At 36.4% G+C, this 13005-nt stretch overlaps 1 pseudogene; it reads right to left on the bottom strand.

Moving 5' to 3' along the window:
- Nucleotides 1–11287: 11287 nt before the first annotated feature.
- Nucleotides 11288–11924, bottom strand: LOC143633869 (putative calcium-binding protein CML36 pseudogene; annotated as a pseudogene).
- Between the last annotated feature and the right edge of the window lie 1081 nt (nt 11925–13005).

The raw sequence follows: 13005 nt of genomic DNA on the forward strand, positions 1-13005 counted from the left end.
ATTAAAATTTATCCTTGATTATGTTTTTTTTCTTTCAGTGGAGGAGATCTAACCTTGGATGTTTTGATAGTGTTGTTTTTCTTTAATAAAGCTTTGCTAAATAATAAACAAAACGATAATTTTCTGTTAAAAAATAAATTTGAAGACAAGAGCCATCTTTTTATAATAAGTGATTCGATTCATGTACTCCCTTATACAAGGCTTCCAAAGATTTCATCTTGGTCATTAATCTTAAATCATGTACAATGATATAAAAATGCATTATTTAGACTGACTAAATCTACACTGTTTATTGTGAACACATTTTCACACACCTTGATAGTGTTAGATATGAATACAAATAAATGAATGATGACACATTATATTTAATATCAGGCCAGGCCCAAGGGAAGGGCATGGAGGGCTCAAGCCCCAGGCCCACTTCCCCTTAAGGACCCATAGGTTTTTAAAAGACTTTTATATATATATGTCAATATATGTGTGTTTTTTGGACCAGGCCTATCACTATCAGTTTACAATTATAAATAACAATAATAAAAAATAATAGCCGGTTAGTTCAATCAAACGTCGCTCCCCCCCCGGGCCCATGTGTTTTTATTGTAATACTTTAGAGTTTTTAGGTATCTATATTTCATATTGATTAATTATATTAATTAGCATAGCATCGGTTAATTCATTAGGCTTTTTTATGTTATTTTTTTTTATTTCAGATATTATCCCCCTAAAGCTAAACATTTATTCATTAATCAAAAATGTAGAAATACAAAAATAGAAGAAGATTTAAGTAAGCGCAAATAGAGAAATATGTGAAGATACATATGTTTTTAGGGTAGCGGACGATCAACAATGTTCCAAGAAAAACTTAACGGATTGACGGCTATTACTATTTAGACCGATGTTTTAGAGATCATGGATCATTTAAAAAAATGTGTGAGGGGCATCGAATTCGTTTAAGTATTTTAGTTAGATCATTTTGCTAAAATATTATTATTATTATTATTATTATTATTATTATTATTATTATTATTATCATCTAAAGATACATAACAGTTTTTGACTTTGCATTTTAAGGCCTTTTGTTTTTCATGTCTCGGGCCCCGAGTTTTTTTTTTTATTCTCAGGGACGGCCCTGTTCAATACACGACACATGTATTTTATGACGATCGTATTTAATATTGAATTATTGGCTTAATGTGAAAATTATATAAAAACAAATAATAAATAAGTAGAGTGCAAAATAGCCAAATAGGTTCTCTAGTCATGGTGAAAGAACCATTATAGAGCAAACATGAAGGTTGGTAATTGGTAGTTTGGTACAATATATATTGGACGAATTTTCACCTTACACACAAAGTAGTGTGTGCATGCCCTACAAAGGACTTTGTGGGATTCCAAATTTTGCTAAACTGATGGGACAATTCAACAGAAAAATGAGATATGGACCGATGAGCTTGGCATATCCATGTCACAACTAGGAGTGTGTATGGATCGGTTTGGGACGATTTTAAGTCAAACCCATAACCATAACCAATATGTCAATTAATGGATAATCATAATCATAACCGACCGAATTTGGTTAATCGGTTTTGAAGGTTATAGCGAGTCGGTTATAGGTCGGTTAACCGTAACCAAAGCAATGTAAGAGGGCCTAAAAGTTTTGTACCAATTATTAGAAAAAAAAAACATGACATAATGCAACAAAGTATATAATTCATAATATTAATACCAAATATTTAAAAAAGAATGACGTTATATAATCCCACAATAAAATTCAACTTAATTTTATAACAAACGTAGAACTAAAAACATCAAAATGGTATAATCCAACAATATGTTTGTTGGAAGTTTATCCCAAACATATTGTTGGTTAAATAAATGAGTCGGTTCGATTATGGCGGTTTTAGAATTATCTTTAACCTAAACCGACCCCGTATTTGGCGGTTTTAAAAATTCATTAAACCAACCCATCGATTATGTCGTCTATCGGTTAAAATCGGTTCGGTTATATCGGTTATGGTTTGATTAACGGTTATGGCGGCTAAGTTGCTCACCCCTAGTCACAACAATCATCCTCATCATAACACCAAACGACTACTAACATTTTCATCAAACAAACCCTAAATTTATAGACATGTCACACGTTGTTGGTCTAGACGGATTAAATAATTAGAACAAATAAACTAATATACAAACGAGCACAAGATATTTGGGGTGATAGCTCTCGACTCTTTTTATATAATCAAACGAACTTCACGAGCATACAACAAAAGAGACTTCTTGGCACCCCACAAAACAATTATCTTTTTTTTTGAACAGCCACAAATTAATTATCTAGACCCCTATTTATAGTCTTACTAAACTTGTTTTCCAAGTCAATTAGTAAACTTCCTCTCCAAGGTGAAACATTTCCTAAATCTATCATAATTCAATTACCTAAAATAAATCATAACAAAACAAACCCTTAATTTTATTGCTAATTTAAGATTAACCTTTATTCACCCCCTTAATCTTGAATTGTTCTTCTTCTTGCTTTTGTACCACCAAGGTCTTGAATTCCCAATAAGACTCTCAACTCTTCAATTTTAATCATTGGTTCGTATTTACCCTTTCTTTTCAGTTGTTTGTAACAAACCTGTTTAATAGGTTGATGCTCATCGTTCAAACCATCCATATTGATCTTATATACAACTTTATTCCCCATATTATTCTTTCTCACTTTTCATTCTTTGCTCATCAAATTTGCAGATGGATTATTCTTTCTTTTTTTATCAGACCCTGTTGGATTTTTTTTCTGACTATTCTTGTGAACCTGGTTCTGACTTTTTATCGACAAATGCTCGATTGTTGACTTTCACACATGGTTCTAAATCTGCAGACTTGTTAGCTGCGTCATTCCTTTCATTCATTATTGTGACAATCGTCAATTTCAGGTTAACTCCGTTAACTCAACTCCGTCAATTCAAACTTAAAGATCATTGAATCTATAACGCACACTTCATTACATTTAAACTAGGGTTTAAATGACGCTTAACACTTACTACATGTGTAGTCTTTCGGGAATTGCACCGAAACGCAAACGAGTTGACGCAAACGATTGATGAATAAACGAAAAACGTCAAAACAGTAATTATGTGATAATTATGTGTTAGACTTATGTGTTACGTGATAACATGGTTATAAACGTTAACTCAAGACGTAAACTAGTTAGTTAAGTTAGAAAAACAACAATTGATAGTGGAGGGACTTGAGTGTAACTTAGTATTCTATAAATATATCATTAACAACTAAACCCTAACTTATTATTATTCTTCACCCAACTTCCGATCGGAAACCCTTTCCCCCATCCTCTTGGCTGCCGTCCACTTATACACACATATACACCAAGGATTCAAGTGTTTGATTGAAGAATTAGGTGCTAGGAAGGTATAATTGATTATCCTATACATCCTTATTACTTGATTTTGATGTTTGTTGGGTTAATTGTAAACCCTAGCTGCCGATTCTATATGTATATGTAGTTATTATGATTGTTGTTGATTAATTGATGATTTGATAACTAGATTGGATGTTGTTACATGTTGATTGTTGTGTCTATGATTTGAGTTCAAACAAAAACCCTAATCATGTATGTAATGGGTAATTGATGTGCATGGATGGTGTTTATGAAGTCTAGAGTGTTATATGAATGCATGATAGTTCATAGATTGTTAATATGTTGAGTTTGGATGCAAACAGTTTCTGGACAGAATGTGTATTTGATGTTTAAGTGACTGTAACGAAGTGTAAATGTGAAAATTGGTTGAGATTATTGATACTACAGTAAACTAGGTTGAGTCGAGTTTCTAAAGAATATAAACTTGTAATTTTTGGATAAGTAGAAGTTAACTTTTATGATTTTACAAAAACGTTGTGCAAAGCTGAGCTGTTAGACCTGCTGTTAGGTTGTTTTGTAAATGTTATATTTCATGAACTACGAGACCAATTGGGTTGGTTCCACTTCTGGAAGTTGACTTATTGAGTTAGGAACCTAACCCAAGTGGTCTTGCATTTATTGGATTTTTTGTTTAACGGGAATTGCAAACAACATTCTGTTGCGCATGAATTTGACTGTTATGAGTTTTCTGTAATGATTTGATGATTGTGAGAAAACTATGTGGAATAAAAATATAATAAAATATGTTCTGGAAACCTAAGACATATATGCTTCTGTGATGATTTTTGGTAAATTAATTGAGATGCTATGATCGGTGGAATAGTACAATCTTTTAAGTAGAATTTCTGTCTCGGTGAAACTAGCTGCTGAGTTTTGTGAAAATGCATGAAATATGATACTTGCTAATTTATTATCGTGTTTTGACCAAATTGCCCTTGAGGGGAATGATTGCAAGATAATTGTCGTGTTTTGACTAAAATGCCCTTATGAGGAATAATGGCTAGTTAATTGTCATGATTTGACCAAAATGCCCTTACGGGAAGTAATTGCTAGTGATGTACTTTATGAATACGTGACACGTAAATGATTGCTTACACATGTAACGTATCACAAATACATTGTTAAAGTCACACACGATTCACAAACGAAACACGAAACATGTTATGTGCATAGGTATTATGTGCCGGGTCTAGAGACTCGATAATATTCCGACACTTAGAAAAAAATCTCTTTGTTGTTTTAGAACGCTAGAGAGAGTTTTTCTGTGACGCGCATCTTGGTGATTTAATTTGGGAAATTCTTCGCAAACAGTGAGTTTCACTTACCCTCTTTAAACTGTTTTCAAACGCTTTTCACTTGGGGGAGATAACATACTCCACAACGCATTTAAGATTTTTTTATAAATTATATATCACTTGTAAAGGCTAAGTGGCAAACGAAACATTTGAAGTCCTACACATCGAACCGGTTAATATTTAGAATAGCGAGTCACTGTTGAGTAGTACTACTGGGTTTGACAAACCCCACCCAACGCTAAACTCGACTGGAGGTCGAGCGGGTGTAATTTTGGCTAACACGTACCATGGTCTGGATGACCTGGTGACAAGGCACTTAATAAACGAGTCAGCTTCGGTGTCGAACACTTAGTAATACTTGCTTTATAGGCTAGCTGCCTATAGATATATAATTGACATAACACTATCTGGTAACGCAAAACGCTGTAACGCAAAACGCTGTAACGCAAAACGCTGAACGCAAACGCTAAACATTTATTTTTATATAACTTGTGAACTCACCAACCTTGTGTTGACACTTTTAGTATGTTATTCTCAGGTAGCCGAGGCGGACGTGCGGTTTAGGACATGCATTGCTTGAAAACGCTTTTATTATGCAAACTTATTTTTAACGGTTATCATTGGTTTTAAGTCGTCCTGCGTGACGCAACTTTAGATTAAAGGTTTTTACGCTTCCGCATTTAATTACTCGTAAACGTTTTCATGGTTTTGAAACTTTATTTTATGGTTTGATTATAACTGATAATTCCGATCCTGTTAGTTCACACCCTCTGACGGTAAAACTCCGTTAGTGGATTTTGAGGGTGTGACAATTATCATATCCTTTCATTAATCATCTTGATCAGTAACAAATTTTTTGCAATTTCTTGCTTCGTTTTTGCTCACTTATCTTGACAGTTTTCTCATTTTTAAAGTTGTTTGAGTCAGAAAAACATACCTGAAGATTCACCATCTTCTCTTCTTCTTCCGAAGAAATTCATTCTTTTTCTTCATTCAATATTTCTTTTTCTTCACAATCTAAAACAGCTTGCAAAGCTTCAATCTCTACAGCTTCCTGAGCTTATTTCTTACGTACTTGTTCTTCTTGAACAATCGTATCCGATCTTTCTTTCTCAACGGCTTCTTGAGTTGCTTGTTCCTCTTCTTCCTTTCGTACATGATCAATTCCAAGATCTCGAATCTTCAAAGCGCACCATACTTCCTTAGCATTCATAAGTATGCCAGCTTGTACCAAGATATCTTCTGGGAAGGTTTGACATATGCACCCTAACGCGTGTACATCTTCCTTTCATCTAAAACTACGCCAACTGTTGTAGGCTCAAAAACATCCCAAAGCCATAATCTTTCAGAAATCCCTCTATCTTGGTTTACCATACTTTGTAGTTCGATTTTGTTAATACTGGAAGTCTCCCACTCACCATCATGTCTTTCCTATCTTTAATTTTTATATGCTATTCTAGTTAAAATTGATTCCCGATCCCGAAACCAATCTCCAATAAATAACCAAACACTACAAACTTTTCTTTTAGATCATCAAGAACAACATTCTTGATTGCCCGAATACAATCTATCTAAACACGAACGTGCTACTAAAAAAACAAGCCGGCTTACAAACACATGCCAATAGAACAACTTGCTTTCTTACTTTTATGGTTTTCTATTAACCTCCTTGCTTTTCCTTTGAAAATTAATTTGCTTTCTTGACTTTTTTACGTGCTTGCTTTCAATTTATTCAATCTAAAACAAAATATTGCTTTTCAATTTATTTGCCAAGGCGCAACACTATCCACAAATGATGAATTGATTGTTGAACACAATAATGTGATGGATGTTGAATTGAATCAATTGAAAAACCCAATTACGTTTTGCATCGTCAGCAATGTTTTTAAAACCAGACCGGTTCGGCCGGTCCGACCGGAATTCGGTCACCTGACCGGTCCGGTTCGATATAGTTCACTCGCCTTCCAAAGAACCGGGCAGTCGAACCGGTTCACCGATCTGACCGTAAAACCGGACCGGTTCTATCAGTCGGACCGGTGAACCGGTTATTATGGAATTTTAATATATTTTTCCATTTAACATTTTTTTTATAATTTTTAAGTTTGGCCGGTCCGACCGGTTGAACCGGTAACCCGACGGTTCAGTGCCCGATCCGGTTATGAAAACATTGATCGTCAGCATACCTCTTATCTTTATCGTAGTAACAATTTTATTATGGAGGCTTTGCTTTTGTTTTCTATTTAATGCCACTTCTTTGCAATAAACCTCAACCGAATTCTCTTCAAACAGCGATTATGAATGTTATTGGTATGAGTCGGATTTATTTATATCTATACTTGCTACATGCTACTCTTTGAGGCTTCGAGCATCATTGCCCTTTTTTCCGCCTCTTTCTCCTATTAACTTTACATATTCTTTAATTTCTTTTGTAATTTTTTGTTTCTCGCCTCTCTTTTGTATTAAATAATAATGATTTTGTAGTTTTTTATAACACATTTTTATCTTTAAAAAAAGTTTAGTCTGTTCATAAAGCATTTTTATAAACCTAATATCTCTTTCATTATTTAACCTGTGTAATATTATATCGTTTTTATAAGAAAAATATATATATTTATGAAACATATCATCTTTATTATTCAACTCGTGTTGTATTCGAGTCTATAACCTAGTAAATATTGTAAACATATAGTGAGGAATGGGTATTGGGCTAATTCGTTTAAGAGCCCAAAAGAGGAAATGAGAATCTTGAAAAGAGGGTTAATTCTTTATATTGGACTAACTTGTTAATTTTCCACAGCAGTTGGGCTTGTTGTATGAATTGGGCTTCATAATAAAGTAGTCGGGCCCATCGAAAACTCTTGTTAAAAGTGTTTCGGCCGGATGCATTATTTGAAATTGAAACAGTTTAATTTATTGGTTTTCTAATAACTATTTTTCATCAAATCAGTTTCTTTTTTTTTTCTTTTTGAAAGGTAAAGATCTTGAGATTTGAACCAGAACCTTTAATGTTTAAGAGACCTTGTCGGCTTGTCTCTACCATTGAGCCACCAACCCGAGGACTTTCATTAAATCAGTTGAAATGTGTGAGGAACCACCTATTGTTTTAAAACTGTGTAGTTACCCTAACAAACTAGTACGAGTTATAGAATCTATAAGGCTGAGGGGTGTGGAGCGCGACAGGGGGCGCGTGAGCCCATCCCCTCGCGCCCCGGGGCGCGAGCACCACACCACCGAGGCGCGAGAGGGGCGCGAGAGGGGCGCGAGCGCGGAAAAAGAGGCAGGCGCAAGAGGGGTAGCGGCTGGGAATAGGCGTGAAGGAGTCTTGGGTTGCGTAAATAGAGCCGTTGGGCTCTTTGTTTATTAAAAAAAAAAAAAAATTTCTCTATAAAACCAATATCACATACCACCCAAAACCAATATCACATACCAATATCACATACCATCAACCCATTTTAACCATATCAAACACAACTTCAATCTCCAAACTCATATATAATATCCCAAACTCCTTTATAAAACCCAAAATTTTTTTCCTATATATAACCCATTTCATATAAAAATCCAAAAACAACCCATCGTCCCAAATTTTTTTTTAAAAATAATGTCGTCGTACTCGTCTGATTACGACTCCTCCGAAGAGGATGATTTGCTTCTTCATGTAGGGGGAGTTTTGACCGCAACCGTGGTCAATCTCTTGCAAAATCAAGCCCATCAACCCCGACTCCCGAGGGTTAGAGCACCACCTCGTGATCGTGATCGATCGGGTGCTAACGATACTTTGATGAGGCATTATTTTAGCCCTCAACCGGTATACGCGGAGTCGGATTTTCGAACTCGTTTTCGAATGAGCAGGCAATTGTTCACGCGTATAGCGAGTGATTTAGAGGCACGGTATCCCTTTTTTCAACAAAGGAGGATGCTAGGGGTCTTCCCGGTTTTACCCCCCTTCAAAAATGCACGGCTGCTATCCGTCAATTAGCGTACGGCATCTCGTCGGACGCTTTGGATGAGTATTTACAGATGTCGAAAAGGGTTGCACGTGAATCCCTTCATTTTTTCTGCCAAGGTAAAAAACATTAATTTTACTTTTTATTAAATATTTATTACATTTTGTAATATATATTGTACGTAGGAGTCATATCGACTTACGCTCGGAGATATCTGCGTAAACCTACAACGTATGACATCCAACGCATATATGAGGTGCACGCAGAAAAACATGGTTTTCCTGGGATGCTAGGTAGCATCGATTGTACGCATGTTGGATGGGCTATGTGTCCAACGGCCTGGCGAGGTCAGTTCCACCGTGGTGATCATGAAGGGCCGACCCTCATACTTGAGGCGGCGGTGTCACAGGATCTTCGGTTTTGGCATGCTTTTTTTGGTGTTGCTGGGTCAAATAACGACCTTAATATTATCGATCAGTCACATTTGATCAACGACCTTATCGACGGGGTTGAACCACCTCAATCTTTTCTTGCAAATGGAGAACTCTTCAAGTACGGGTACTATCTGGTCGATGGTATTTACAACGAATGGGCTGTGTTAGTTCAAGCTTTTACAGATCCAATCGCCGACAAACGGAAGTATTTTACGAAGAAGCAAGAGTCTGCTAGAAAAGATATTGAAAGAGCTTTTGGAGCTATAAAAAAACAATATTATGTTCTGGCGAACCCGATACGTTATTGGACTCGGGAGAGGATAATGGACGTCGTCTACACGTGTCTTATCCTACACAACATGACGTTAGAAGACGAGGGCAAAGCTATATGCCAAAACTACCAAGGTGACATTCCGCCACAACCGTCCACAATCAGTGATCAACAAAAACTTCATAACATAGCAAATATCAAGAGCCGTGAGATACACGGGGATCTTCGACATGAGTTGGTTGAACATTTGTGGGCGAGGCGACCAGATGATCTTGTATTAGATTAGTTTTATTATTAAATATTATTGTTTGTTTAATTTTTAGTATGTTTTTTTTTATTATGAATTTTCAAAAAAATGTGTGTTTTTTTAAATAATTTCTTGTTTTTTTAATAATACGTTTTTTTAATACATTTATAAAAAAATAAAAAAAAACCCGCTCGCGCCCCCTCTCGATCCCCTCCACACCAGGGCCCGGGGCGCGAGCACCACAACCAACACCCATCTTATCAAGTTTCTCTCTCTGCCACACGTCACAATATTATTGGCTGGAGCCCCCACTCGCGCCCCCCACACCCCTCAGCCTAATATGAAGCTGCCTTCAAATTTTTTAAAGCAAATAAATTTAATTATAACAAAATTTATTGAGCGAACTTGCTCCACTAGAAGTGGTTTGTAGTATTTGGCAATCCATACATCCATGAACATCATCTGTGACCCTTGAGCTTTTATCTTCGTTCGTGGATCAAGAAGATGACTTCCATGAGTGAAATAGTTCATACAAAGAAATACATTAAATTATTAATAATTTTGTAACATATCAGTTGACACTCGGTAAGTTGTTCCCCTATGTAAGATTAGTTTATAAATTAGTAATCATTTTTGAACATTTGGTGAATGCTTAAAAGGTTGAATGTTATGAAGAATCTAAAATTGTTAATTAGGGTAAAGGGAATACCTCTCGCTCACCCTACCTAAAATTGTTAAAATAGTCATTTGCCCAGTCAATGTTCGTTTATTGGACCAGCCCATTTACAAAATGTTGATGCTAAAACTTTTTGATCCCGTCACTTTTTAATCATTAGGTGACAAGATTTTTAACAAAACGAATCATGTCGTTTGTCCAAAATAATCTTATAAGAAGCCAAAATAATCTCATGAAAGCCTAAAATAAATCTTTTCGGGTTAAAATCCAAAATAAATCTCATCATACGCCAAATAATCTTGTTGAACGTCACAACAATCATGTCGTTTTTAGCAACCTAGTGGCTTCAGCAACTTAAGAAAACTCAAAGGTCAAAAATCGAAAGCCCGTCGGATTAATGGTGACACAGATATCACTCCGGCTGAAAACTGTCGAATCGCCAAAGACAAGAACAACATAAATGTCGTCTCCTCCAAAGACAAGAACAACATAAATGTCGTCTCCTCCGACAGTTTTATAGCATGTGACCGAAGCTGATTTTTTGAAAATCCCTTTTAAGTAAATGATTAGACCGATAAGCTTTACAATGAACATTTTTAGAAAGCGTATGGTCCAATAAAACATTTTGTTAAGGTTAGTTAGCATAAAATTTGAAAATACACTAATCTTGGTCGTCCATCTATTAATATTATGCTGATATGCACAATAACGCCTCAAGTTCAAATTCGATTCCACGTTTTACACTTTTATCGTAGTGGACTTTCGTGTAGCAGGTTTACTTAAAAGAGGAGACGATGAACTTGGACTACCAAGCAGTATCTGTGATCCGCGTATGAGGTTATCCGGATAGCTGGCCTATACTCGTTGAACGTTAGGAAACCGATAAATCACTCACAAAAATAAAAACCAAAAAAAAATAATAATAAAAAACTCAAGAATTAGTATTTGATTAATGTTAAAATCGTTCCATTACAGTATATATGTTTTCACGTATCTATCTCTCTCTGCTGCTCCATCATTCTCGTGAAGTCTTCAAAGCATACAAACCCGTCTCCATTTCTATCCACACTTCTTATCATACGCTTACAATCCTCTAAAGTGCACCGTCCGTCACCGATCACTTTAAACACCTCAAACAACTCGTCCGCCGTCACCCGTCCGTCACGGTCCGTATCAAAAAACTCAAACGCACCCTTCAACTCATCATCACACGCAGGCGGACCAAACGCGGAGCTTATCGCACTAAACTCCTCTAAACTGATGGTCCCGTCACCGTCCGCATCAATCTCATCGATGATCAAACTCAGTTCGTCCGAACTGATGGGCTCGGATCCCCCAATCCGAGTTAACAGGTTTGTTAACTCGGATCGCGTGATCTGTCCGTCGCCGTCGGCGTCCAGCATACGAAAGGCTTGGATTAGTTCGTACTGGACGTCGAGGGCGGCGGAAAAAGGAGGTAACACGCTTGTTGGAGTCCAACAAGCGGGTCTGTTAGATACGGATTTGCGGTGGTGAGAGGAGTCTGGAGAGGAAGAGGAGCCGGAGGAGGAGGATGAGCGAGTTTTTGATCTGAAGAAGTTTACCTTTGTAGACAGTTTCATTATTATTAGTATTAGAAGAAAGTGTTGATAATGATAATAATAATAATGGTGGGATGGAAGGAGGGGGTGGTTATATGGAGGGAGGAAAGGTGAGGCATAGTGAGCTTCCTGGAAGCTTCATTTTGAGTAATGAAGGATTATTTATAGGTATGAAAGTGGGGAAGTGGGCGGTTTGTTCCTTTTCAAGATTGATTAATGAGTTGGGTGATAAAAATCTGGCATATGGTTTGTGGCCGACGTGTGTTGTTGTTTATGGGTAGCTACTTGATATCATACTGATAAAATAAAACTTGAGACAGGGCGGGTGTTTTAATGTTTGAGATGATACTTATCAGCTCGGGCCTCAAATAAACTCGTTTAGTTATGAGGTCTGAGCTCGAGCTTAGTGTGTGTTTAATTTTAAGTTTTGACCATTTTGAACATCTATGTATTAATTTCACACCACTCAGCAAGCTTGAGCCGCACTTTCGGTCGTATAAGACTATTAGGTTCGGCATGTGAGCTCAAGCCAGGATGGTGTTTGTGATGTGGTTGCGACTACAAGAAGGTGTTGGGGACAGATATGAGGTTGTGTCAACGATGGTGGAGATGAAGGCTATATAGTTGTGGTGACATCGGCGGTGATCGGGAAGTGATGGCGTGGGATAGCAATGACGGTGGCGTCAATGGCCTAAATAAATTCATATAAAATTATGTTTATCAAAGACAACCCGTTATTTTATAAAACGAGTCATAATTGTCACTTATACTTTTTATTGATACGACCAACTCACACAACCTTTAAGATGCCTGTAAATCTAAACCAATGTGACAATTTTAGGCTTTTATATATAAAATTTAAAATTTTTGTATTTACTCACTTGTTGAGCCGATAGAGAATGGGGCCTTATGATTACCCTCTAGTAAGTTGCTTCGCCATCAGGAAGTAACACATTACTACATATCTTAATACCATAGGACCGGTATCTTTATGCAAAGTAACAAATCTAATATATATCTCAATACCACTATGAATGAACATATATTTACTACATATCTTAAGTTGTAGTTCTGCCTCAGTAATTAACAATGTCCAGCATAAGACTAGTATCCTCAAACATT

The sequence above is a fragment of the Bidens hawaiensis genome, unplaced genomic scaffold (genome assembly GCF_021521415.1).
Source record: "Bidens hawaiensis isolate Kalapana, Puna unplaced genomic scaffold, B.hawaiensis_p1.1 tig00006913_1, whole genome shotgun sequence".
In the NCBI taxonomy this organism is placed as follows: Eukaryota; Viridiplantae; Streptophyta; class Magnoliopsida; order Asterales; family Asteraceae; genus Bidens; species Bidens hawaiensis.